The following is a 27,633-nucleotide window of genomic DNA, read 5'->3' as shown; positions in this document are numbered from 1 at the left end:
ATGCCTTTTTGTCTTCTCCCCTTCAGTACTGTTCTGACCTTTTGGATTACTCAATCCACGTCTTTCAAAGTCTTTTTTTTACTGTCATTGGATTGTTGCACTTAATAAAGATTTATTTTTATTTTTTTAGGCTCATCGGAGCATACACGGGAGCATACATTACTAACAATACCTTAATATCTCACGCACTTCAATAAAAACAGCTAGGAAGGCCCTTCAACACCAAGTACATTTTGCATCACAATCGCCAGTATTTCCAGTAAAACCCCACAAAAGCTAGTTATGAGATTTCTGGATCAACTGACGGGTGCATGAGGAACTGATGAAAAACGGGCCTCAAATGTCAATCGGGCGAATAGCAACCGCTGTTGGGTCTCGGTAAGCAGAGTCCATTGCAGAAGCCGAGGTCAAGTCTTTCAGACAGTTGGAACAGAAGGGGTAATCCCGGTTTTGACAATACAGTGCTTGGCAATCATTGAGCATATTGAAAAAAGCTTACGATTTGCTTTGGATAAGCCAGGCACTCTCCCAAACAGGCAGGTCAAAGTTGGAATATTAGTATCCGTATCGTAGCCAAGATTTCTTTGCAGAACTCGGACAACTTTGGACATGATGAGATGAAATGTGGACAATCTGTGCTCTCTGAATGGTATATAGGGCATTGTCCAGTATGTGTTGGGTCAAATGTCTTTAGACTGCCCCGGGTAATATATGCCTTGTGTAGAATCTCATATTGAATTAGTTTATAATTAGTATTAAGAGACATTCTTTGGGTATATTCACTTAAACTTGACCACATACATTCGTCTATTGGTGTCTCTAGGTCCCGTTTCCAATTAAGTTTGCTTCTGGGACTGTCCAAAGGGGTTTCTTGTTGAAGACGTTTGTAGAAAGTGGAAATGTGATCGCATGTAATAGAGGTCGAAACTATAAATGTAAGAATTGGGCAGTGAAGGTATTCTTGCAGGAACTGAGGGCTCCAGCCTCCAAATGCTGTACGCATGCGTTAGCATTGAAATATCGATCTTAAATTGCTACTCATTTTACCGATAAACTGAGCTTTGGAGACTAACATGACATCTCGATACACATTGTATAGGCACTGTATACCCAAGCTGAACCAAGAACACTCTATATCCTTGTCACATGTAGGAGCCAATGGCTTGATTCCCCCAGAGGGATATTTCCGGGGTATATGACTTACAAAGAATGATTGTAATGACATCTGAGCAGAGTGTTAATTTGCTAACATCTAGCCTTCTTAATGTTCACATTTTAATGTTTAGAAGACCAGATCTGTTCTGATCTGATGCCTTCCAGTCTCTAGAGCGCCCATGTGTTCCATTGCTTGTATCTATTGCACCCATGGGTCTAAATGCTGTTCTGCCTGCTATCTGCCCTATCTAATGCTTTCTCACTGGCTCCCTCCTGGCCTGATGAAAGACATGTACTGACGTTTGTGTCTTCCCTTTTGTCTTACGTCCGTCCTTGGCTTAGTTACTGCCTTTCATCTGCACACAATCAGAATCGTTCTCAGTATTTGTTGTGTTTTACTTTCGGAAGGTTTTCATTGTGTTCATTTAGAGGCATGCAAGTCTGGCATGCCCTCCCCTTACCGATAAAACTAACACTGCACTTCCCCAGCCGAGCGCAGCCCTGCATCAAATCTTACCCTCACATCCCTTTGCAGATGACAAACAATATCTTGTCCTAAGAGCACCAGAATGTAGTTTCTGAGAATGTGGACCTTTTGTGAATTTCCTGTGGACTCGAAGGTTCTGAGTTACTAGTCCTGCAAGTTTTTTAAGTGAAATACCATGACAATCTTTTGAGCTGGGGTTAGAATGCCAATAGAACAAGGCAGAGCAGAATGAAGGGTCTCTGTTGGTGGAGGTACAGCTTTTACATGAGAAGTGCCTTAATACAGGGATTCAACATCTTCAACAGTTTCAGTTTGAGGTGCTGTTGCAGCATTGTGATGTCATTGTTCATTGTGAATACAGCCCTCCTGTTGTCTAGGGTTGTCCTATATGGGTAATTCAGCTGAAGTAAACCTGTGGGCTAGATACAGAAGGTGCCAAGGGCTTCATTGACGCTCCAAGGCACCTAGAATATATTGCCCTTGCTGGTGTTCTGCAGGGACCCAAAACTTCCATCTGGTGAGATTTTATTACTGAAGTTAGTTTGAATTTCCATATATCGTTTGATACCATTTCTCACCATGCTTCTCAAAAGGTAATCCTGTGTGGTCAAAAAGTACCCATTCTTACCTGGTACAGAAGAAGATTCTTGGCCACAGAGTGTGTAAGCAAAGTTGAGTCTTACCCAGCCCCCGTCTGGAGGAGCAGGGAAGTATTATTCTTTCACCAGGGAGAGTGTCTATATCTTGGTTTGCTTTTGTAAAATCCCATCACAAATGCTGGGAAAAAGTAATTGGAAAAGATCCACTAGTGTTGTTTCTCTTTTTTTCAATCCAGTTTTGCATATATCGTAACATGTGTTTTCTAAAAGCTTTCACAAGATTTGGAGATATGGCACTAGGGGACCAAGTGATTTGGCGACCTGAGTGCCTTGGTCAAGAGGGAAATTCGGGTTTGAAACCCTATTCTGGTCCACAGTAGACAACAGGCTTCAGATTGTTCCTTGTCATGTGCAGTATAGTCCTATCATCTAATCCTTCAGTCTATCTTAAACTGTGTTTCGATTTTACCAGAAAGATACATCTGTTTGCTTGCAGCATACAAATGTTGTTTAAGTAACTAAAATATGCTAATATTTCATATACTGCAATAAAGTCCTTAGAAACATTTTATGTCCTTAGAAACATTTTATATCCTTAGCAAACGTTTAGAAAAAAACTAACAGCAATTATAACCGCTCAGTTGGGCTATGGTAATAATCTGCCCTGCTAGTCAAGATATCCATATAAACTTGATCCAGGTTGAAGACCGAATTTATAAAGAGTTGCTTTAACTAGGAGTTTTTTTTGTTGACTAGAAAATGAACCATCACCTTGATTTTGCTACTGTTCACTGTCGGGCATTGTCCACTGTTTCCTAAAACGATAAACTGTGGATTGACAATGAATAAAAAGAGCAGCCTTTCCTCTGAGAGTTCACCACTTTAACAGTAATTAAAAAAATCTCCCAATTGGATTCAATTTACAAGTGCCTATACTCGCCTCTAGATGAAGCAGATTTTATCTGAATCTTGTGAGTAATCTCACTCTTGAACAATGCCCAAATACAGACCCCATATTATTTCTTTGTTCATGAATTTTGGCTCCCCAGTTTACGCAGTGGTTCGTATTCATTCTTGGGGTCACGTTGTCAAGAGTTTCCTTTTTTGTTGTAGGGTAAAGCGGATCAATCCATTCTTCACTGAGAGGGCTAAACCTGATGGTTAGTATTGATTTGAAATGGTATACTACAGAAATATGGTGTGCCTTTGGTTAGTGCATTGGATTTTTTTTCTCACACATTTGATGTTGTTTTTGATCAACACCCCACTTCATTAAATACTGAGTGAATTGCGAAACTTAGAGGTAAACTGCTGGCTTCAGTAGGGTGTCCTCCGACATCAAATCACACAAAAAATACAACTTTAAAAAGCCCCAAAACTACAAAAGGCAAATGAAAGGAAATCCAAAAGTAATTATTCAAAATAAAATATTGAAAAATAACACATGGAATAAATCATTCAGATAGAAGAAACTGAGAAGCATTAATGTATTTTATTCAAATCTTACTCCTAGTCCATAGTCCCCTTTCCTCCATACTTATGGGACATTCCTCTTTCCTGTGGGACAGGACCGTCCCATCCCACAGGACGGAGGAATGTCCCATAAGTATGGAGGAAAGGGGACTATGGACTAGGAGTAAGGTGGTCACTACGGTGAGTAACTTGGTTATTTTCGATTGTCACATTCAACAAATGTGTCTGCTAGTGTTTTGTGCCAATAACAGCAGAACATGACCCTCGTTCTTTTGTCCCTATCATACGATCTGTGTACAGATCTATTCATATGTGGCATTACTTTTTACTTCCAAGCGTAGTTCATGACCCTTTACAGTTTCTCTGTGTCAGGTACTGTCAGGTTGGAGTGACATATTCTTTACATACAGTATCATATACTCATTTACATTGGGTCAGGGGAGACACATATTTAGTATAGAAAGGTTTTAGGAAGTTATTATGGGTTATATTTTTAAACAGCCAATTTTGCCCTTAACCTTCATTGCAGTCTAGATTGCCCCAAGCCAAGATGGAGGTTCTCAGTCTGAATTCTGATTGGCTGGAGATTGTTTATAGGGAGGACAATGAACATTCTAACTGCCTTTCATCGTCCTTGCCCAGCTGAGAGGTCATGTGCCTTGTTGCTCCTGCTTAACTTTGTCAAGGGTGACAAGTTTCTTGCAGTTGAGCAGAAGATCCGAAAGTATAACAGGAGTCGTGTTTGGAGTTTGGTGGAGACACAGGACAGGAGTCAGAAACTTCCATTTTTCTGAGAAAAGAAGTTTTCAAGTCTTATTCACAAGAGAAGTGACCTTCCAGTTTTGTTGAACTTTGTAAAAAGGTTATATTTATTTAAGGGATTGAAATCGCAAATCTGTATCTAAAAAGATTGAAGCGCGTACGTTTGTTTTTATCGCTACGTGTCAATTCAAACTAGCGCGTGAGTTTTTTGTCCGTTACTTTGCGCCCGCGCTAGTGTCTCTGCGCGTGAGAGTGAAGCGCGAGCGTGTACTTTGAACTCGCATTTACTGTCCGTTTACGCAAGGGTTTTTTCTGCGTGATACAATAAGCGCGTGTGTATTTTGCGCGTGTACGTATTTATTCGTGAGTTGGACTTTAGCGCGAGTGCGTTTTGCCCGCGAATTGAATTGTCAGCGCGTGAGCGTATTTTCCGCGACTTTGAGGAAAGCGCGTGTAATTTTTATCGCGTCTTGGACTTTAGCGCGAGTGTGTTTTACCCGCGAATTGAATTGTAAGTGCGTGTGCGTATTTCCTGCGACTTTGAGGAAAGCGCGTGTAATTTTTATCGCGTCTTGGACTTTAGCGCAAGTGCGTTTTTTCCCGCGAACTTGATTGTTAATGCGTGTGCGTATTTCCCGCTATCTGGAGTAAAAGCGCGTGATTTTTTTCTTCCCGCGGTTTCTGGCTTTCCACGTGAAGATTCCATCGCAAGTTAAATTCGTTCCTGAGAAAAAGACACTCTACAAAGAAAATATTAAAAACAAATACAAGAACTTAAAAGAACTTCCTAAATCTTACTTGAAGACCTTGTTCAAGAATCTTAGAGTTGAGCAGACTAACTACAAAGTTAAATTACATTCATGGACCTACTGAGAAGGCTGAATTATCTATAATATTCTGGTCCACAAGTAAGGAAGTCTTGTCTGCTTTTCACTTCTCTGGGCATTCTGAAGAGAAGAACCAGGTATGGTTTTTAAACTATTTTTGTAAAGGATTTAGAGTTTAAGGTTAGTATGGTAACCCATGAGTAATGAGGTATATTGCATGTTTATGTTTTAACTACAGATGAAGAACCAGCGAGTTGATCGCTTCCAGCCTGGTGTTTGTTTCTTTGTCCCTTCCCCTTTTCCCCTGAAAGTGAGGTAAACTGAGCAGTTATATTTATGTCAGCTCAGAGTGTCACATTTTGGGTGGATTGTCGGGGGTACAGCAGCTTCTGCAGACACCAGGTTCTCAGCATGACAGTATGAAAGGCCAATAAAAAAAGTGTCTGCCCAAGCTGTTATGAACCCCGACGAGACAACCATGGAGGCATTGGGAGTAATGGTTAGGGAAATGAGAGAAGAGTTATGGGTGGCTCATCAGGAGTATTCAAGTCTTTGTCAAAGAATGGATGAGTTAAATTTAAAGGTAAGCCAAATACAAGAAAGAGAAGGTGAAGTTTCGGAAGGTGCAGGAAACCCACCTGAGTTGGTAAGAGTAGGAGAAGAAAAAGAACCTAGGCCTCCCAGGGGGCAGAGAGAGGTTTAGGAACTTTAGTTATGCCTGTTCCTTTGGCAGCTCCAGAACGTTTCTTAGGAGATTCTAGAAAGTTTCACATTTTTCAGACTCAGTGTGAATTGCATTTTCTAAGTTGTCCAGAGTTGTTTTCCACAGATGCTTCAAAGGTAACATTCATCTTATCATATTTTTCTTTTTTTTTTTTTTTTTTTTATTTGTTATAGTTGAAATTAATCAACCTTTCAAATATACATAATCCAAATGTATTTAGAAAAAAGACAATAAAACCAATAAATAGAACACAACTGACAAATATACATTTCATTGTTATTTGATAAATTCATGACTTATTATTTCACTAACTTTTACTGACTCAAAGTCACTATCGGTTCCAACTTTAAACTCAAAAGAAAATTAACAGTTGTAATTTGTAATGGCTGATATCCCGAGCCCAAAACAAGAAACCATGACAACTCTTGTGTAGCAAGTTGGAGGTAGTTGCAATGTCGCGCAAAATAAATTTCGCGCAGGGGACGCAGAACTGTGCATTCTGTGATAAGATGCCTCATGGTTTCGGGAGTGTTGTATGTTGTGCAAAAACGACAAAAATTTCCAACTCCCTGCAGTTGATTCCTTTTATAGAGTAGTTCTCTGGTGCCCCATAAATTGAAACGTAATTTTAAAATATGATGACGGTAATTCGGAGAAGGGCAACGTACTAAATATGAAGGCAGGGTTCGCATTTTCTTATGCGGAAATCTATTAGCGTCAGCATCCTGATACATAAGACAACTCTGTCGAGTTGTAATCCAGTCTATGGCATAAATTTTGCTTTTGGCTGTGTCTGGATTGCAAGTTAATAGCTCAATGGATACTTCGGCTTTAATTAGTACCACATAGACAGACATTAGCCATGTCTTAACAAAATCGTGATTTGTTGAAAACATATAAGATGATAAATATTGCAGCAAGATTCGTGATGTGGTTGACATAATGCATTTTCTAAAAAAGGCACATTTGTGCCAATTCAGGATAGCATGTAATGAAATCAGGCCAAGCTCATATCTCAGCCAACTCACCGGGATACAGTTAGGCAGATGCAAAATGTGACGCCAATAACGCGCCTCCCATTTGGCCAAATGCTTGGGTGAAATTTCTTGAGAGGTTTCCAAGCCATACAGTAGGGCCGGGACTATTTTTGCAGTCCAGAACTGCCATGGAGGAAGGACTGAAAATTTACCAAATTTGTGCATTAAAATAGTTGCCTGAGATATGAAGCCAGTTAGCCTGCATGTCAAACATGCCAGATGACTTGCGGGAGATTGTACATTCTCAAATACAATTCCCAAATAAGTATATGAGGGTACTCTGCTAATCTGAACTTGGTTCATGTGCCAAATATAAGAAGAGAAACAACGCCTTTTTGGACAAACGGCCACAATTTGAGTTTTAGTAAAATTGACTTTGAGTTCATTATGCACAGTATAAGAGTAAAATGTATCCAAAAGTCGTTGGAGCCCTACTTGAGTCTTTGAAACCAAAACCAAATCATCAGCGTAGAGGAGGGACTGAATTGTGTAACCATTCAATTTCGGTGAATCTGAAATGGTTTTCACTAAATCAAATCTTAAATCTTGAATGAAATAATTAAAAATGGCAGATGCCAATAAACAACCTTGCTTTAGGCCTCGTGATGTAGGAATTTTTCCAGATAGCATACCGTCTAAGGTTAGACGAACTGTAATTGAAGTATTGTAATGGAACTGATGTATGATGTCTAACAATGTCTCGGGACACTGATCTCTGCGCAATTTGGCCAACAGAAGCACCCGACTAACTGAATCGAAAGCTGAATTGAGATCAATAAAAGCAAAATAAACGGTTTGCTTTTGGTGAATGCAATGTAATTTGATGGCATTGAGAGTAAATAAGTTTATGGATGTGCCCATGCCCGCTACGAATCCCGTTTGATTTGGATCACGCAGCAGAGCACGGCAAGTCCACGCATTGAATTCGGCCAAAACAATCTTTGCGAATACCTTCCCCAGAGCATCAAGAAGAGCGATCGGCCGATAATTGGCAGGGATGGTACGATCGCCCTTCTTGAAAATGGGGATGATGATCGAGGTCTTCCAAGAAGCAGGAATTTTACGGATGGCCAGAACTTTATTAAAAATTAGAAACAAAATACGAGCCCATTCATGTGGAGAAGCCTTAAACATATAGTTAGACAACCCATCTGGTCCTTGGGCTTTCGATGAACTGATTTGTTTGAGGGAAGCTAGAATTAAGTCTTCTGACAAACAAAGTTGCCAGGGTGATCGTGAAGCTGATGTATAAAGCAATTTGTCATAGATCGGATCAGCATATAATGTCGAGCAGTGTGAGATCCATTCTTTTTCGGTGACGCCGTTGATCTGAGCGTCACCCTGTAAGTTGATTTTGGCATTATTCAGCATTTGCCACATCTGTGCCGCATTTTTTTTCCTCACTGCACCAAGCCAAGAGACACTGTCATGGTGAAACTGTAAGGATTTCCTCTGTTTGAGCCAGTTTTTATAGCGGCATTTGGCAGTCTTTAATAGCTGATAACAAAATGGACCATGTTGAGCAATAATCTGTTTCTTAATGTTCCTATATTCAGCTTTTAATTTCTTGATTGCAGGGTCAAAAGTATGTGAATGATAAATGCGATTGTGGCGTAAGATTGTGATGTTTTGTCTGTGGGGCTTTAACAGATCATTATAAGATACCCCATTGGTATGCCAATCATTTGCTTCTAGAGTGAACATGAATGAATGAATGTAATTTCTGCGAGGTCCATCTGAGACGATTTCGTGCCGTATTAATAGATGCTACGTCACGATGGACCTGGCGATGGGATTCATGTTCAAATATCCATGCAAATTTCACAATTAAAAGACAATGATCACTATTAGGATGTGGACAAATGGTGAGCTCTTGCGCTCTTTGAAACAGAAAAGAGTTCGTGTATATATAATCTAGAGTGCTCGTGGTTGAACCTCGATGCCAGGTGTAGTGAGATTGGGTGTCACCCTTTATGGACCCATTTAATCTATGTAGGTTCCTTTCAGTCATCAGAGTTGTCCATTTTAAGGCCACTGAAGAAGGTGTTAGTAAATCTCGACAATCCAAGTTAAGGTCCCCCGCAACAATAATGTGGGATACAGATTTCCTAGTTAATATCAGGTTAAGCATTTTATTCATACCTTCAAAAAAAGCCTCATCATCCATCATGGACGGATTACGATAAACATTTATGAGTGCTAATTCTTGAGAATGATCCCAGATGAGGACCAACTGAATCTGGACATCAACTGAGGCCCACGGGGCAATGCAAAAACCACTGGCATGATGTACCCCCACTAATAAGCCTGATGACGGACGGCCTTTGCTAGACTTGGCAGGAAGAAGGGAGATTTCATAGCCATCCCAAACAGGACAGGCGGTTAGCCAGGTTTCTTGTAAGGCAATTAGATGATATTTGACAGTAAATTGTGCAAAAGTGGAAGGTAAGTGAGAGTGTCCTCTTGTGTTCCAACTCAGAAAATAAGCGACCTCTGTCACTTCTGACGTTGATGGTTACAGGTGGGAAATATCATCGTTCTGTACATTACCCGAAGGACGTTGAGCGCCACTGTATATATTGGGTTTATGCCTAAGCTGTTGAATTGGCAAGCGCTCCTTAGCTGGATCTTCTGCAAGGAGAAAACCCATACTGAATAATGACATTTTACATTGCCAGATGGCATCATGAACTAGAGCAGATGGTATCCATAGCCTCACAATTGAATTTGTTAAATCAGAAACAAATTCAATTTGGTCAATATCATGTGATGCCACCTTTTTCAAATCCTCAATGTCTCTAAAAATGTTGAGAACGCTATTGCGATTTAAATCATAGCTGGGGAAATTTCCCTCTCTACATTTCAGAATGAGTGTGAAAAAGGAAGCACGACGTGGATGTAAATGACGTGATATTATCTGACTCGAATTTTTCTCTGGAGCCCACTGCAAGTGGGGCATATCAGGATGATTAGACTCATGATTTCCATGAACACATGCACTTGTTGGGTGTTGACTTATAGTAGGCTGCAATGGATGTTGAGTTTCAGCAGCTACTGTCGATGACCTCAAAACATTTTGTGCTTGAGCTAAACTATTGGCCAGATAGGCATCTATTTGTTGTTTGAGAGTATGCAACTGTACAGAAGAAACCAGATCAGCTGGGGGAACTGGCATTTTGGCTTTCTTTTGGTGGCCGAAGTCAGTAATATTAGAGTCCATGTTCATCAGCGGCCCATTAGTAGTAGAGGAGCTTAAGGAATCTCTATGAAGAGGTATAATGGTCTGACTTGGCTCTCTTGTGTTTGGGACACCTTTGGGCACAAAAAGTCTATGATGTGCTTCATTTTGTGCTTTTAGTGTCACCAGTTGTCTGTCAGCCTCTATATTCCGGTCTATGGCAGATATTAATTGGGACAAAGGAGATAGAATACCTTTTGTCGCAATTAAAGACGGACGTGGAGGTCAACAAATGTTCTTCTGACAGCATGGCCGGCATTGGAAATGATGACTTAAGGATCTTGTTTGCTATAAACGGTATCTCCGTCTGTTGGTGTGTCATCGGCCTACTCTGTCCAAAGTTCAAAGGATACTCCTGAGCAATCTTCTTCGATGGTTGAAAGTCTAAGGGGGCACTCCCCGAGGCCGACACGTTTGTAAAGGTGAAAGGCAAAACGTGGGGTTGCTCACTCTGTTGGAGTTTCATTGACCAGCTCTCGCCATCTCTCCCCGGAACTGGTGCGTTCTTAGTGGTGTGTGTCAAAACATGGGGAGGCCCTGGGGGTACAAATTCCCTTTCTTGTTGCGCTGTCGACTTACCCAGGGCTTTAAAAAAGGAATTCAATGTTTTTTTGGTTTGTTTCAGACCAACCATGTTTTTGGTCTTTTTTAGTGCCAAGGGTTTTTTTGGCATGACCTTTGGGTTCCGAACGTTCAAGGCGTCCAGATGACTGCGGCCCTGACCATTTTTTCTAATATCAGATCTTGTCAGAGCTGGACTGGGTATTTTGTTATCTGATGGAATCTGATTTTTTATCTGTGCAGAACACTTTTGAGGTGCTGATGTTATGTCATAAGAAGCCTCACAAGGGCAAATGATACCAGGAATCAGAGGAAGGGCACAAAATCCAGCAATGGGTGCATTAGCAGTATGGACAGATTTGGCTACTGGTGATAAAGATGTTATTAGATCCTCACGTTGTTGCGCGGGATCGGTCATACTTTGCTTACTTGGCTAGGTGATGTTTTTGGCAGCAACAGAGACATAATGAACCGACAACCATCTCATTAAATCGTCAAACTGTTTAGATTGATGAGAGACCTTTGTATCTAGAGATTCAAATAGCTTACACAAGCTCATGAGGGTGGTATTGATAGCAGACATAGCTGGTTGTGTCATAACCATATCATGTAATCGTGTATCTGTCGATACTTCTTTAAGAGCTCTTGGGGTCGGTAAAACAAAAGAAGGTAACAAAGATTGAGGGGAATGGGAACGAAACCAATCATTTTTAAGAGACATGGTTCCTAATGAATTAGCAGGTGGATAAATCGACATGCTCCCATCCATGATAGACTCATTTTGTGTTGATTCCGTCAATGGATTGGAGCGATCTTGTAGTAAGGGTGGAAAGGGAATTGGTGAAATGCCAATATGGGATGAGGAAAGGCGTGAAACATTTCGCGTCGAGGCCAACATGGTGATATCTGATAGTGGACAAGGATTATTAGTTACACTAGGAGTTTTAAAATGGCTTGGAAATTCCGTATGTTGCCTCTGTGATCCAATACCAGAGGTTCTCAAGTTCGATGTTGACATGGCAGAAATCGAAACTATAGGGTCATGCACATCGTGTTCAAATGAGAAAATAGGCTCGACTTGAAATAATTTCCCCGAATCAATGGCAGAGTGTGCCGAGTAAAAAGGTTGAGGTCCAGGATCTGTTTCCACGACCATACAGGAAGTAGAGCCGGTTTTAGGTAAAAATTGCGGACCAGGATCTGTTTCCACGACCATACAGGAAGTAGAGCAGGTTTTAGGTAGAAGATAAATATCGGTACTGTGAGGGGGCATATTTGTTGTAAGGCGGTAGGACATTTTTTTTTTTTTCTTCTTTTTTTTCTCCCCTCTTAACCACTCCGCGCTCTGCGTAATATAGTAATAATAGTCAGGTAACCCACCTCTTCTTGTTTAACCTGGGAGAAGGAAAATCTACCGTGGTGGACCCCCACAGGGAAAAGGATTCCGCCCCGCCGCTCCGCGCACCGCGAACAGCAAACAGCACTCGCTGTACTCGACGTGTGCGCGGCGCCTGTGCGCGGAAGGCGTGATAGTTATGGATGGTGGGAAGGGCGGAGTTAGTGAGGGGCGGCCTCACAGACAGGAAAGGACCTTTAAAAGTAAAACAAACAAAGAACACAATAAACACTTGCGACCAACATTGTGATCATGAAGAGGGAGGGAACATAGTTTATGACGTGTCACAATAGGACCACCCTTTTTCCCTTTGAAACACTGGGAGACTCCTAAGAGTGTACACGAGTCACAATAGAACCACCCTTTTTCCCTTTGGGACACAGGCAGCTCCTGGGAGTGCACACGCAAGCACTGCCCCTCCCCTGGATATGTATGGTGAGCCCCCAAGAACACAGTCACCTTGGTCAGGCACACTAGGTGCAACTGTTAAAGACGTCCTCCTGGCAGAAAAAAGTTCAGCGTTTACTGCAGCGCAGACGAGCGCAGGCAATCCACACGCAGTCTCCCTCCGACAGCGCAGGCGATCCAAGTGAAGTCTTCCTCCAGCAAACAGCACTCGCTGTACTCGACGTGTGCGCGGCGCCTGTGCGCGAAAGGCGTGATAGTTATGGATGGTGGGAAGGGCGGAGTTAGTGAGGGGCGGCCTCACAGACAGGAAAGGACCTTGGTCAGGCACACTAGGTGCAACTGTTAAAGATGTCCTCCTGGCAGAAAAAAGTTCAGCGTTTACTGCAGCGCAGACGAGCGCAGGCAATCCACACGCAGTCTCCCTCCGACAGCGCAGGCGATCCAAGCGAAGTCTTCCTCCAGCAAACAGCACTCTCTGTACTCGACGTGTGCGCGGCGCCTGTGCGCGGAAGGCGTGATAGTTATGGATGGTGGGAAGGGCGGAGTTAGTGAGGGGCGGCCTCACAGACAGGAAAGGACCTTGGTCAGGCACACTAGGTGCAACTGTTAAAGACGTCCTCCTGGCAGAAAAAAGTTCAGCGTTTACTGCAGCGCAGACGAGCGCAGGCAATCCACACGCAGTCTCCCTCCGACAGCGCAGGCGATCCACGCGAAGTCTTCCTCCAGCAAACAGCACTCGCTGTACTCGACGTGTATTTATCTGGAGAAGCTTCTGCGTCGGGAAGTCTATTGGTTAGTCAAAAGAATTTGGCTTTGAATAATTATTCCCTTTTCCAGACAGAATTTAAGAAAATGTTTGATAAGAGACAGTTATCTTTAGAGGTTGATGGAGAATTACTGGAACTGCGCCAGGGAGGAAAGGAGTTGATTTCTTATATCACTCAATTTAGAACTTTAATTTTAGAAAGTAAATGGCCAGAGGAGAAGAGGGCTTCCTTATTTTATAGGGGCTTAAAGGATGAGTTAAAAGATGCTCTGGCTGGAGTTTTGGAGCCACCAAATACTTTAGATGCCTTAATTGATTTGGTGGTACAGTTGGATTTTCGTTTAACAGAAAGACTTTCTGAGCGTAGACATACTCAGGGAGAGGTTAGGTTTCCGGGAAGAATGGAGAGGCCTAAAGTTGAGGTGGTGAACAGAGAAGTGAAGTCAAAGATAATTGACCAGCAGAGCCGGGTGAGAGGTCCGTTGTCCAAGGAAGAGAAGGCAAGAAGAAGGGAGAATAATTTGTGCTTATACTGTGGTAGGAGTGGTCATTTTCTTGAAACCTGTCCTTTTACCCCCAAGAAGATCTCCAAATCTTCAGGCAGAGTACAACAAGTGGCAAACAAAATACAGACAGCGGTTCCTCACATAACGGTGAACATATCCTTGATGTTTGAAAAGGTATTTTTAGGTTCTGGGCCAATTATTGTTGATTCAGGAGCTACAGGTAATTTTATGGATAGAGGATTGGCTAAAACTCTAGGTGTTCCTATAGTTGCTAAGAAAGAAATGGAGCAGGTCAGAGCAGTTGATGGGACATCTCTTTCTTCAGGTCCAATCACTCATAATACAGAGTTACTTGAGATGGAGATGACTGGAGGTCATAAAGAAAATATCTCTTTTGAGTTAATTGACGCTCCAATCTTGAAAATTATTTTGGGTATGCCCTGGCTTACACTTCATAATCCCAGAATTGATTGGAGTGCAAGAATTGTATCCTTAGAATCAACCTTTTGTCAGGACCATTGTCTTTCAGGAAAATCTTTTGAAGAGAAAGAAAAAGTTGTGAATTCCGTTTCATTCTCGCTTGCAGAAAGAGGGGAAATAGGTTTTGACATTGGAGCAGTTGTGGGTGAACTTCCAACTTGTTATCAAGATTTTTGGGATGTTTTTGATGAAAAGGAAGCTGGAGATTTGCCTCCTCATAGGCCTTTTGACTGCAAGATGGAGTTGGAGCCTGGAGCTATTTTATCAAGCAGTAGGGTTTATGCCTTAACTGAAAAAGAGAATGATTATTTGAAAGAATATTTAAAGGAAAATTTGGCTAAGGGATTTATTCGGCACTCTCAATCGCCGGCAGCCTCACCATTGTTCTTTGTGCCTAAAGCTGATGGTTCTCTCAGAACTTGTATAGATTACAGGGCAGTAAATAGAATGACAGTGAAAAATCGGTATCCTCTCCCTCTCATTTCAGAAATGTTAAATCAAATCCAAGGTGCGACCATATTTTCTAAGTTGGATTTACGTGGAGCTTATCTTGCAAGGGTCCAAGAGGGGGATGAGTGGAAGATGGCATTTAAAACCAGATTTGGCCTGTACGAGTACCAAGTGATGCCTTTCGGTCTTTGCAATGCCCCAGCGGCTTTTCAATTTTTTATCGATGAGGTTCTTCAGGAATTTCTTGATGTTTTTGTTTTCGTCTATATTGATGACATTTTGATTTTTTCACAGAATTTGGAGAAATACAAAATTCACGTTCGACAGGTCTTGAGGAAATTGAGAGAGAATAATCTTTTCGCTAAATTGGAGAAGAGTCAGTTCCATACGGATTCGGTAGAATTTTTAGGATTTGTGATTACTCCTTGTGGTCTGGAAATGAATCCAAAAAAGGTGGAAGCCATTCGTGATTGGCCTACTCCAACTAAGGTGAAGGAGATCCAGAGCTTTTTGGGATTTGCCAATTTTTACCGAAGATTCATTGAAGGCTTCTCCAGTTTAGCAGCTCCAATTACTCGACTTTTAAGAAAAGGAGTTCCATTTGTTTGGGAAGCTAAGGCTGATGAGGCTTTTCAAATTTTGAAGGAGAAATTCATTACCTCTCCTATTTTGATTCATCCTGATACTTCCAAACCATTTTTTGTAGAGGCTGATGCTTCCAATGTGGCAATGGGAGCAGTGTTGTCTCAGAGGCATAATGTTACAGGACAATTGCATCCAGTGGCTTACTTTTCTAAGAGATTTTCAACTGCAGAAGAAAATTACACCATTTCAGACCGAGAGCTTCTTGCTATCAAAGCAGCATTTGAAGAATGGCGAAATTTTTTAAAAGGAGCACTTCACACTGTGACTGTATTAACTGACCACCAAAATTTACTCTTTTTGAAGACAGCAAAAACTCTGACACCTCGACAACTTAGGTGGTCATTATTTTTTGCGGATTATGACTTTATAGTTAGTTACTTTCAAGCCAGGTAATCAAAATAAAAAGGCAGATGCTCTGTCACGGCAGTTTCCAGAAAGTGAGGTTAAGTCGGTCTGTGAGCCTCTTCCATTGATCGCTCCAGAACGTTTTGTTCTTGCTGGGGTTGAAAAGGAGAACGAAATCTTCAAGAAAGTAAGGGAATCCATTTCTGAGACACAACTTGAAGATTGGGTTCCTTTGGATCCAGCTCACAAAATTAAAGATGGTTTACCTTATTTAGATGACAGACTCTATTTACCATCTATTGAACTTAGAGAAAAAATGTTGAAGGAGTGTCACGAATCAGTCTTGGCAGGACATCCAGGGTATCGGAAGACTCTTGAGTTGATCAGAAGACATTTTTGGTGGGAACGAATTCGACAAGATACCCTTAATTTTGTTAAGACCTGTGAAATTTGTGCTAGATCTAAGAATCTCATCGGAAAGCCTTCTGGGTTATTGGAGCCGTTACCAGTTCCACCGCGGCCTTGGTACTCTGTGTCTTTAGATTTCATCACAAATCTTCCACAAGATAAAGGTTGTACTTCGGTATTGGTTGTAGTTGATTTACTCACTAAAGAAGCACATTTCATTCCAATGAAGGGAGAGGTTACCGCTGATAGTTTAGCTCATAGTTTCTTGCAAGAAGTGGTAAGATTACATGGAATTCCCAGTCAGGTCATCTCAGATAGAGGTTCTCAATTTATTTCTAAGTTTTGGAGAGCTTCTTGTAAGAGATTTGGAGTGGAGGTATGTTTATCATCAGGTTACCATCCAGAAACCAATGGGCAGGTAGAAAGGATAAATCAGGAGTTGGAAAAATATTTGAGGTGTTATCTGCAGACAGGTGAAGAGTGGGTAGATTTGTTGTGGGTTGCAGAATTCGCATATAACAACTGTAGTAAGGATGCCACCTCTATGTCTCCGTTTTATTTGGGACGAGGTTTTCATCCTCGTTTTCTTAGTATTGAGATTAATAATGATTCAGAAAACCCAGAAGTCGAAAGGAGACTAGAAGTTATGAAAAGAAATTTGGAAAAGGCAAAAGGGGTGTTGGTGGAGAGTAAACAAAAATACAAAGGGTTTGCTGACCGTAAAAGGAAGATTAGTCCTCAATATAGTGAAGGAGATTTGGTGTGGTTATCAGCCAAGTTTTTGAGAATTAAAGGAAGAAATAAGTTTTGTCCTTGTTTCGTAGGACCGTTTGTTGTTGAAAAGGTGATTAATCCAGTGGCTGTTCGTCTTAAATTACCCAGTCATATGAAAACTCATCCAACGTTCCATGTTAGTTTATTAAAACCTGTGGTTAAAGGAACTAGATTAACACCTACTCTTTTGGCAGTTGTGATTTGAGGAAGATGCTTCCGAAGAATTTCTGGTTAAGAGAATTCCGGACTCTAGAAGAGTAAGAGGAAAGCTACAGTATCTCATTGATTGGGAGGGCTTTGGTCCTGAAGAGCGCACTTGGGAGAAAGCAAGTGATGTGCATGCTCCTCGTTTGGTAGAAAGATTCCATAAAAAATTTCCATTGAAGAGTGGCCCAGGAACTGGGCGTTAGGAGGGGGGGTACTGTCAGGTACTGTCAGGTTGGAGTGACATATTCTTTACATACAGTATCATATACTCATTTACATTGGGTCAGGGGAGACACATATTTAGTATAGAAAGGTTTTAGGAAGTTATTATGGGTTATATTTTTAAACAGCCAATTTTGCCCTTAACCTTCATTGCAGTCTATGGAGATTGCCCCAAGCCAAGATGGAGGTTCTCAGTCTGAATTCTGATTGGCTGGAGATTGTTTATAGGGAGGACAATGAACATTCTAAACTGCCTTTCATCGTCCTTGCCCAGCTGAGAGGTTGTGTGCCTTGTTGCTCCTGCTTAACTTTGTCAAGGGTGACAAGTTTCTTGCAGTTGAGCAGAAGATCTGAAAGTATAACTGGAGTCGTGTTTGGAGTTTGGTGGAGACACAGGACAGGAGTCAGAAACTTCAATTTTTTCTGAGAAAAGAAGTTTTCAAGTCTTATTCACAAGATAAGTGACCTTCCAGTTTTGTTGAACTTTGTAAAAAGGTTATATTTATCTAAGGGATTGAAATCGCAAATCTGTATCTAAAAAGATTGAAGCGCGTACATTTGTTTTTATCGCTACGTGTCAATTCAAACTAGCGCGTGAGTTTTTTGTCCGTTACTTTGCGCCCGCGCATTTGTCTCTGCGCGTGAGAGTGAAGCGCGAGCGTGTACTTTGGACTAGCATTTACTGTTCGTTTACTCAAGGGTTTTTTCTGCGTGAGAAAATAGCGCGTGTGTATTTTGCGCGTGTACGTATTTATTCGTGAGTTGGACTTTAGCGCGAGTGCGTTTTTTCCACGTGAAGATTCCATCGCAAGTTAAATTTGTTCCTGAGAAAAAGACACTCTACAAAGAAAATATTAAAAACAAATACAAGAACTTAAAAGAACTTCCTAAATCTTACTTGAAGACCTTGTTCAAGAATCTTAGAGTTGAGCAGACTAACTACAAAGTTAATTTACATTCATGGACCTACTGAGAAGGCTGAATTATCTATAAGATTCTGGTCCACAAGTAAGGAAGTCTTGTCTGCTTTTCTCTTCTCTGGGCATTCTGAAGAGAAGAACCAGGTATGGTTTTTAAACTATTTTGATAAAGGATTTAGAGTTTAAGGTTAGTATAGTAACCCATGAGTAATGAGGTATATTGCATGTTTATGTTTTAACTACAGGTGAAGAACCAGCGAGTTGATAGCTTCCAGTCTGGTGTTTGTTTCTTTGTCCCTTCCCCCTTTCCCCTGAAAGTGAGGTAAACTGAGCAGTTATATTTATGTCAGCTCAGAGTGCCACATTTTGGGTGGATTGTCGGGGGTTCAGCAGCTTCTGCAGACACCAGGTTCTCAGCATGACACTCTGAAACATTCCTAAAATGTGATCAAATTATGAGTAGAAAACATGTTGCTGAAAGTGTGCTTGCTTTAAGTTCATTCACAGACTTTAATTTACTTTACTTTAATGTATGTATACGGCGCAACCCAGAAAGGCCCGGAGGCATACGGGCGCTGGAGGAGAAAATCATACCAAGAATTAAACTAGACATACATCATAGAACAAACCATCCTCCAGTGGGTAGTGCCTGAAATCCTGCGAGGCAAGGGTTGTTAGATATCAAGATTACTTAAAGAGAAAGGTCTTCACTTTCTTCTTGAACATGCATAATGATTTTACACTTCTGAGATCGAGCAGGATAGAGTTCCAAAGTCTGGGTGTTGCTATACAAAGCACACTTTTATTGACTTGGTATAACTTGGCTCTTGGCACAACAACCATGTTGGTGTTGTCTGATCTCGGATGTCTGTTTGACGGGCTTCTTAACTAACCTTTCTGCCAGGAAGTGTGGATTGGATCCCCCCCCCTCAGGCATTTATACACTATTGTTAACAGTCAAGTGTATTCTAGCATCCACAGGGAGCCAGTGTAAACCCTTGCGAGCCTCTGAGACATGTTTATATTTTTTCATCCCTACAATAGCTCTAATAGCACTGTGTTGTATGACTTGGAGTCTTGCGATTTCTCCAGCTTGGGGACTGGCATCGATTCACATTGTCATGAATGTTCCCTGTTGTCAGGCTGGGAATCCTTGGTAAAAGAAAAAACAGTTTCACTTTCACTTTAAAACTGTATTTCTCCTCCAAACCAATCGCTGTCCTCTGGGTCATACTGCCCTCATCCATTGACAGTCCTCTCCCTACGCCCCGCCTCTGGCAGCCATCTGCATATTTTTACTGCACGATTTAGTGTTGGGAGTCCTTCAGTACTTTTTTTTTACACATTTTTTGCAGGAAACTGTCTATTTTTGTTCCACCGCAGTCCTTGTGCTCCTGTCTTCATCGGCCGGCAACAGGGATGCGTTGTCTGTGAAGGAAAGTTGTTCGTCAAAGTTCCTGGAAGGCCGACTTGAGCCTACTTCGCGCACTCCGACCATGACGGAGTAGAAAAAGGAGGGAAGGACCATTTTCAGGCCCTGCGCCCAATGCGGGCTAAGGAACGTCTTTGTGGAGGACAACCTCAAATGTGTCTGTACTTCCTGCACCGGACCACAATGACGGGAGCGAGATATGCCTGGGATTCTTGAAGAAAATGAAGAAAGACCGGTATGACAGGCTGGTGGCATGGTGTAATGCTTATTCGAAAACAGAGCTAAAATAACATGGCGCCGGTGTGCAGCCATCTTGGACACTCATCTCCCATCACCGTAATGAGAACCTATGTTTTTCATGGGCTCAGCCGAGTAAACGTGCATCCCGGCCGTGAAGGCAAAGCAAGGACACATAAATATTGTTGCTGAGTGGACTTATGTGGAGAATTGTTTATTGTATTGTCCGCTGAAGGACGAGCCAAAGAGTGAGTTGGACCACTCTGCAGGTGCAGTCATAAGGGGTCCTGGGAGAATGCAAGGAGAGGAAATCTGGGGTTTTCCACTCTTTGCCACCTTCCACTTGTGATCTGCTCTTTGGCTGAGGGCAGTTATAACTGAAAAGGGCAGGGACATGCCCCCATAAAGAGAAGTCGTTTTTCCTCTGTGAAAAGCAGTTAGAATCTGGACCTCCGGGTGATGCAGGCGAGGGAGGGCTCAGCTCCAGACCCTGTTATCACGTGTGATCTCTTCGCCTACCTGCTTTGGGACTAAGCAGTGTTGTAGTGGCAAAGATGAAGGTGTCTTCTGCAACATTGATAACGGTGATGTTCTCTTTTTCTATGTTTCTGTACAACTGACTATATGTTTATTTTGTGTATGATGTGTCCATATATAAGGAGTGAATAAAGGGCCTATAATGAGCCATTTAAATTTTTTACTATAATTCATGGTCTATGTGTGATCTTTGCCTGTATGAGTCCAATTAGTAGTTTTGCCAGGGGCAGGGGAAAGGTAAGCCTAACGTTCTCCCCACCTGGCTAAGCAGAAGCAAAGCACATGGCTGAAGTCGAACAAGGCCCCTGACCTCTCCTCTGAGCAAGGTCATGCCTCACCCAGGACTGTTCGGTTCGTGGAGTGCTCTCCCTCCGGGAGGAGGTCGAAGTCCTTTGAGGACGCCACATCTGTAGGGCGGTGGGGGGGTGAGGGGTCCAAGACGAGGCCAAGAACTGCAAGGTCGATTCAGCATGGTTCGCTGCGATGCAGGTCCTAGTCTGGATCCACCGCGATCACCATCGCCGTCCGCCACCTCAGGCAGTCTGCCATCGAGTTCCTCCACCCCGGCCAAGTTACGGGAGAAATCTGAGAAACAAAGGCCGGATGAAAAGAAGGCCTTGCACCAGACTCACCCGGCGCAGTCAAAGACAGTCGAATGCTTCGTCAACCTCCTCTGTGGCGTCCGTTACGGCATGTGGTACCGGCAAAATGAGGGTGGTCCCTACATCAGAGTTTCCCTGCCTCCCAGGCACGACATGGGCACTGAGGCAGCAGTGAAGGCTGCGGGCACCCCTGAAGGTGCGGGGGAGACACCGGTACACAACCCTCAGGAGGGAAAAAGGGGGCGCGAGGAGCCCCCAAAGCAGCCCACCAAGGTTTTATACAATCAGCCAACGGACATATACTCCATGGGCGACAACTAAGTGTCCGTCCATACAGTGCATGACGAGGAGGAGGAGGAGGAGGAGGAGGAGGAGGAGGACGGCAGCGCAGAGCCTGACACTTCATCAAGCCCTCCACAGCCAAGGGACATATCCATGGACATTGTGTAAACTCTCCACACCGTAGTGACGGAGATTCAGCAAAGGTTTCCTCCAACACTGGCACCTGATGTATGGCAGGCCCCTGACTAGCCTCCATGTAAGGAGAGGAAGCGTCACCCAATGCCACTGCATCAGCCTCTTCCACGTCGGGACCCGACTCCACCAGCGGACCCGGGTAAACACATGGACACTGGTACGTCCACGCCTATGACGGCTTCGTGAACCGACCCAGATGAGTACTTGGTGTCGGCGCACAACGAATCACCGCACCTGTACACACCTCTTAGAGGCACTCCACCAGATGAGTTGGGATCTTTCCACTCAATCTCCTGGGCCTCTAAACTGTTCCAGCTGGTGCCCCAGGAAACCAAAAAGGAGGACTTCCTATACCAGCAACGGGAGTACAAGAGGAAGACGATCATGCCGTTACTCTTTTTGGACGACATTTGGGAGGAAGGCCTGGCGCTCATGAAAAACCCATGCACGGCTCCACCCAAACGAGACAAGTTGTAGAAGTACAGGGTGCCGGATTCAGCACCAAAGTGCTTTAGGTCACAACCGTTGACTGACTTGGTAGTGACGGCCGTGCAAGAAAACGTTCAGCCAACCTGGCATCCGCATCATCAGTCCCCCCGGACAACGAGGGGAAGAAGATGCCATGGGGAAGAGTGTCATCTACACGGTGGCATCCACGATCAAAGCGGTCAATGCTCTGGCTATCTTGTCCCGATATGACTGGGAGCTTTGCTACAAGCTGGGCCCTATCCTGGAATTCCTTCCTGACGACCAGAAAATCGAGGCTATCGCCCTCTTCCAGGAAGGGGAGGTGGCGTAGGACCATGCCCTTACAGTTGCAGTGGACATCGCAGAAACAGAATTTAGACAGATGGGGAACAGTGCTTGCCTTCGTCGGCAGGGATGGTTGAAGGCCACTAACTTTCGCCAGGACATTAATGCAAAGGTGCTAGACTTGCCTTTTTGACGGCAAATATCTGTTTGGGAAGGCGGTCGACGATTCCCTTTAAGCCATAAAGGCAGAGACGGCCCGTACCCTTGGCACTCTGCAACAGCATCGCTCGTCGTCTTTACGCTCCTCCAAGGGAAAATCAAGCAGATCATCCAAGGGATACTCCACATTGTACAGGAAACGTCCCTGATCTTCCACGCAGGAAGCCTACAGGAGTCGCTCCCAGGCCTACGGTAGAGGAGGTCGGTGTTGCCGGCAGGGCAGGGCGCTGACACCCAGCAAGCTTGAACCGGCCAAGATGCCGGACCCCCACTCGTGCACTCCGGTGGGAGGCCGGCTGATGAGGTTCGTCAGCGAATGGAAGATCACCACCGACAAATGGGCGCAGGATGCTCTTGCTTAGGGACACACCTTAGAGTTCTAACATAGGTGCCCTCGTATTCCACCGGTTCCCCGTCGGCAGCACCACATCCCTCAGCTCCTAGAAGAAGTGCGAGCCATGTTACGGAAAGGGGCACTCGTTTGCCAATGACTCCGGGGCTCCGGAGTCCTTTCTGGTCATAAAGAAGACTGGGAGTTAGAGACCCATCCTAGACCTACGCCGCCAGAGGAAGTACATGAAGTCACAAAAATTCAGGATGGTCACGTTGCAACACGTGGTTGGCCAACTAAAGGAAGGGGATTTCTTGATGTCGTTGGACCTAGAGGATGTGTACTTTCATGTCCCCCTAGAGGATGTGTACTTCCATGTCCCCATCCACAGGAAACATGTCCTGCTTAATGCCATCGCAGAACACGCTGTTACTCTGCGCCAAACTCAACACAGTGGCTTGCCTGGCATCCCCCTCGGAGGAGAGGCTAACGGCCATTCAAGGGAAGGTGCAGCGACTGTCGTCGGCGTAGACTGCCATGGTTCGGGCCACCAAGTCGTTGCTGGGCATGATGTCCTCCTGCATCTATATCGTTTGCCTCTGCAGGTTGCAGATGAGACCCCTACAGGAATTCTTGGATGCACGTTGGATACAAGTGTCCATGAATTTTGCGGACAATATCTCCCCCCTTAACGAGGAGTTCCGGCGGATGATAGAGTGGTGGGGGTACGCTCCCACATTGCCCAGAGGATTGGATTTCAAACCCTATCATACCAGGAGATGGTCACCACAGATGCCTCTCTAGAAGTTTGGGGAGCTCACACCGGACGTCTACACGCCAGAGACTTCCGGAGAAGGATCTGCACATCAACATCCTGGAGCTACAGGCAATTTTCTGTGCCCTCAAGAATGTTCTACCGTCTCTTGAGAGGCAAGGTGGTGGGGATCTTCACGGACAACAACACCACCATGTTCTACATCAGGAAGTAAGGGGGGGCACTCAATCCCCAGCGCTCTCCAAGGAAACTCAGGGCTTCTGGCATTGGGCCATCGGACAGGGGATGTTTTTGTCTCGTTCCACCTGGCAGGCATCAAGTACACCATTGTTGAATCCCTCAGTAGGGAACTGCGCTCCTGCCATGAATGGGAACTTCGTCAGGATCAGGTGGACTGTCTGTTTGTCAAATGGGGCAGACCTCCGATCGATCTTTTTGCCACAGCAGTGAACTTCAAAATGCCAGAAGTCTGCCAGCATATTCCACCAACTGAGGAGCATGGGGGATGTGTCCTCCTTCCCCTGGGAAGGTCTGTTACTGTATGTTTTTCGCCCATTTCCTCTCCTGCTATGTGTGATCAACACACTTGGTGTCGGTGCAAGGTGATACTCATCGCCCTGCGTGCCCGAAGCAGATTTGGTATCTCATACCTACTTAGCCTGTCAGTGTCGCCTCCAGTCAAGTTGCTGGTACTTCGGATCTACTCACCAGAGAGAGAGGCGCAATCCTTTATCACGACTCAGGATCTCTGAACCTGAGGGCAGGGCTCCTGCAGCCTTAGAGTTCTGAGGTTTTGAGCTGCCAGTGGCCTGCAGGCAGGTCCTCACCAAAGGCAGGGACTAGTGGCCACTAAAGTGCTACAGCCATAAGTGAATCATTTTTTTTCTACTTGGTGCCGGTTGCATAAGATTACCCCTCTGAGGGTCATGGCCCCACAGATTCTTCCATACTTGCTTTCCTTGGCAAAGCTGGTCTGTCTTACGCGCCCATCAAGATACACCTGGCGGCCATCTCACGTTACACCAAATCCCCGTGAAGATCCTTGTGGTGCCACAGACTCATCAAGTAAAGGTTTTATTTTTCAGTCTTTCCCGCCGGTGAAGGCACCTGCCACGACATGGGAACTCAACTTAGTCCTGACAAGACTCATGGGTGCTCCTTTCAAACCTCTGCATCAGGCCGAACTCAAGTTTCTCTCGTAGAAGACTGCGTTCCTTGTGGCCACACCACTGCCAGACAAGTGGGTGAAATCCAGGTCTTGTCCTGCAAGCAGCCGTATCTGACTTTCCAGAAATCGAGGGTGGTGCTGCGTACTATAAGGAAGGCATGGTATCAAACAGTCAGACACAAGTGATCATAGTTCAAAGGTGTTTATTGAACTTCAATGGGTTGGTTGACCGCCTATCTTAACCTAAATCTATGGATGAGAGCAAGCTACAACCATCAAAAAACGCAGTGTTAGTGGTGTCTTGTCGAAATAAAAGGGCCTACACTAATAAACCGATTGCCAATCCTTTCTTCTAAATACAAAATGTTGTGGGACAATAGTGTATGCAAAATCGAAAGTGTTGAAGAAATAAGATGTCAGGATAGTTCAGCAGTTGGCTTCTCTTCCCCCACCTTTCAGCACGGGGCAAGCCAGCACGTTAGAGCTTTGCACACACTCTGGCTTCTCTGCCACGAGGATACAGTTCCAAGCATAGGTATCAGGGCCTTTTGTCGAAGCCTTCTTTCCAATAACAGTCTCTTACTGCAGAGGACCTGTCATAACAAACAAGCACCAAAGTTCCTTCCTTATCAGGATTTTCGCATGCACAAGTTGTCGCTTCCGGTATTCATCATGGGTCTCCCCCCTTCAGGCTCGGACCATGGATCTCCCTCGTTCGGGCTCTGATCTCTTTAGCACAATATTCACATTTGTCCCCCTTGTTCGGACTCGTACCATGTAATCTCACTTTCTACGTTTTCCTCTTGATATCAAAGATCGAAGACTTTCGAATTTGCAATGGGCTTTGCTTAAACCGTCGCAGGACGATTTCAATTAACTTCACACAATGTTCTTAGTTTCATTTATGCCACTTCTTGACTAGATACCTTTTACAGAGACCTTTGAGTACCCACGCAGCGCCGGACCACTCTGTCACTGGTATTGTATCTTTCTCTCACGCTTTCCAATAGGTGGCGCTTATGGAATAGGTGGAGGTCACACCTCGTTTAACTTTGCACATTACGTTTTCTCCCACTGTGCTGTCACATTCTAGTTTATTTCAATATGTCCGCTGCCGCACGTACTTGGGCAGTGCTCTCCCGATGGCTGGCACGTTGCAACCCACTTTGCCTCCTCTTTGGGTAAGCCGCTTGGTTTATTCCCTCCGATCAGTCTACTAGCTGCCTTCTCCTGCCTTTCCCTCTCTGCTGCTGCCTTTTTTCACCCTGCCTGTTTCGCTTGCTGTACCTACCGCGGTGCTGGTTGGCCCCTCCTTCTCTGCGACTTCGCCGCATCTCCCTCCTCTCTCCCCATTCTAGCTTCACTTCTCTCTTCCCTCCGGTTCTCTCCTCTCCCGGGGTTTCTCTTCTTTCTTTCCCTGGGTTCCGGTGCCTTTTTCTGGGCTCCTCGTGCTACAGCGCCTCTCGTAGCTCTCTGCTACGTGCAGCTCCATTCTCCCTCCTCTGCTAGGATTGCCTCTCGGCTCCCCCGATTGGAAGTTCCTTTCCACGGCTTAACCTGCCAGTGACTATTCCTTTGAGCATACTTCCTCTACCTCAGGGTGACTTCTGTTCCACTTATATCTGGTGCTAACGTCACCCCCCTGCCAGACTCAGGGACCTGTCCTACCACTTTGGAGCATTTCAATGTGGCTATTGGACATCCTCACTTCCCAAGAAGTTAACAAGACCTGCACAGCCCAAGAGACCAACCAGGGGGGTTTTCTGCCTTCAATGGCTTTTTCCCCTTTGTGGCTGCTTGGGGGAAGAGGCCACTAGCTCACAGGTATTTTAGGCAGGCATAGTGGCTTTCCTCCAAGGTAGACTACCTCTACAACCAAAAAAAAGACTTCAGGAGAAGGGGAAGAAGGAAGGAAGCTCACACCAGCTGCAGCGAATCGGGTGAGGAAGAGGAAATCCTGTCTGACGTTAGTGACAAACCCTGTGAGGTTGACACTTTCTTCCGCAAATTTTCAAACATCCATCAGCAATTAAGCTTTCCTAGCGTTTTTCATCACACGCGCTTCAGTCTTTGTTCTTGCGCTCTTTATACAATGTTGCTGCTTGCAACCTTGACTTCAGTACACACTGGTCTTGTACCAGTCTCCCCAACTCATCGGCTGTGTTGTTCTCTCAGGCACTGCTTTAATCTTCTAGCCAAGGACGGTGACCACGGTGGCTACTGATCCTCCCCGACTCGGTCAGCCATGCAGGAGCGCCCTGGGTATCTGACAAACAATACAGGATTCTTCAGTTTGGTTTCCGGGCCTTATGCTTTCCAATTTGAAGGGTTCTAGAAAGTGACGGTTTCTCGCCGAAATCGCCATTGGGTATCTCCCTCCTTGCGTACCCTTCATGGTTTGCCATCTTTCTTCCCTCGTTCAGCTGCCGTCGGAAAAGTACTGTTCCTTTGTGTGCTTTGCCTCACTCAGAGTGTGCTTTCGTGCCCTGCCTTTTGTCCGTGTGGGAAAATGTAAGTGATTACCAGTAATTGCCTGACCTTTCCTGACCATAGTAATGGCACATGTCGGGTACAATGCTCGGGTGTGAATCTGTTTTCTCCAAGAAGGGGTTGCGCTGGTGAAAGTTTTTCTGAAGAAAAAGGGGTTGTGGGGGTTGAGTTCCCAATTATCCTATCGGGTAGGATGGGGTAAAGGTGAGGCAGGGAGGGGGA

At 44.3% G+C, this 27,633-nt stretch overlaps 1 protein-coding gene across 2 annotated transcripts in view; it reads left to right on the top strand.

Annotated features, from left to right (window-relative positions):
- Positions 1–27,633, top strand: part of CEP41 (centrosomal protein 41) — a 562,782-nt gene that overhangs the window by 88,313 nt on the left and 446,836 nt on the right. The window contains exon 1 of one of the 2 annotated variants that reach the window (XM_069629613.1): positions 2,037–2,159. The exons of the other annotated variant lie outside the window; for it this stretch is intronic. The gene's annotated coding sequence lies outside the window, so the exon portion shown is untranslated. Of the gene's footprint in view, positions 1–2,036; positions 2,160–27,633 lie in introns of those variants that run through there. 2 annotated transcript variants of the gene reach the window in all.

The sequence above is a fragment of the Ambystoma mexicanum genome, chromosome 12, assembly GCF_040938575.1.
Source record: "Ambystoma mexicanum isolate Mex_15411 chromosome 12, UKY_AmexF1_1, whole genome shotgun sequence".
NCBI classification, from domain to species: domain Eukaryota; kingdom Metazoa; phylum Chordata; class Amphibia; order Caudata; family Ambystomatidae; genus Ambystoma; species Ambystoma mexicanum.
This window is presented reverse-complemented; position numbering and strand designations above follow the sequence as displayed.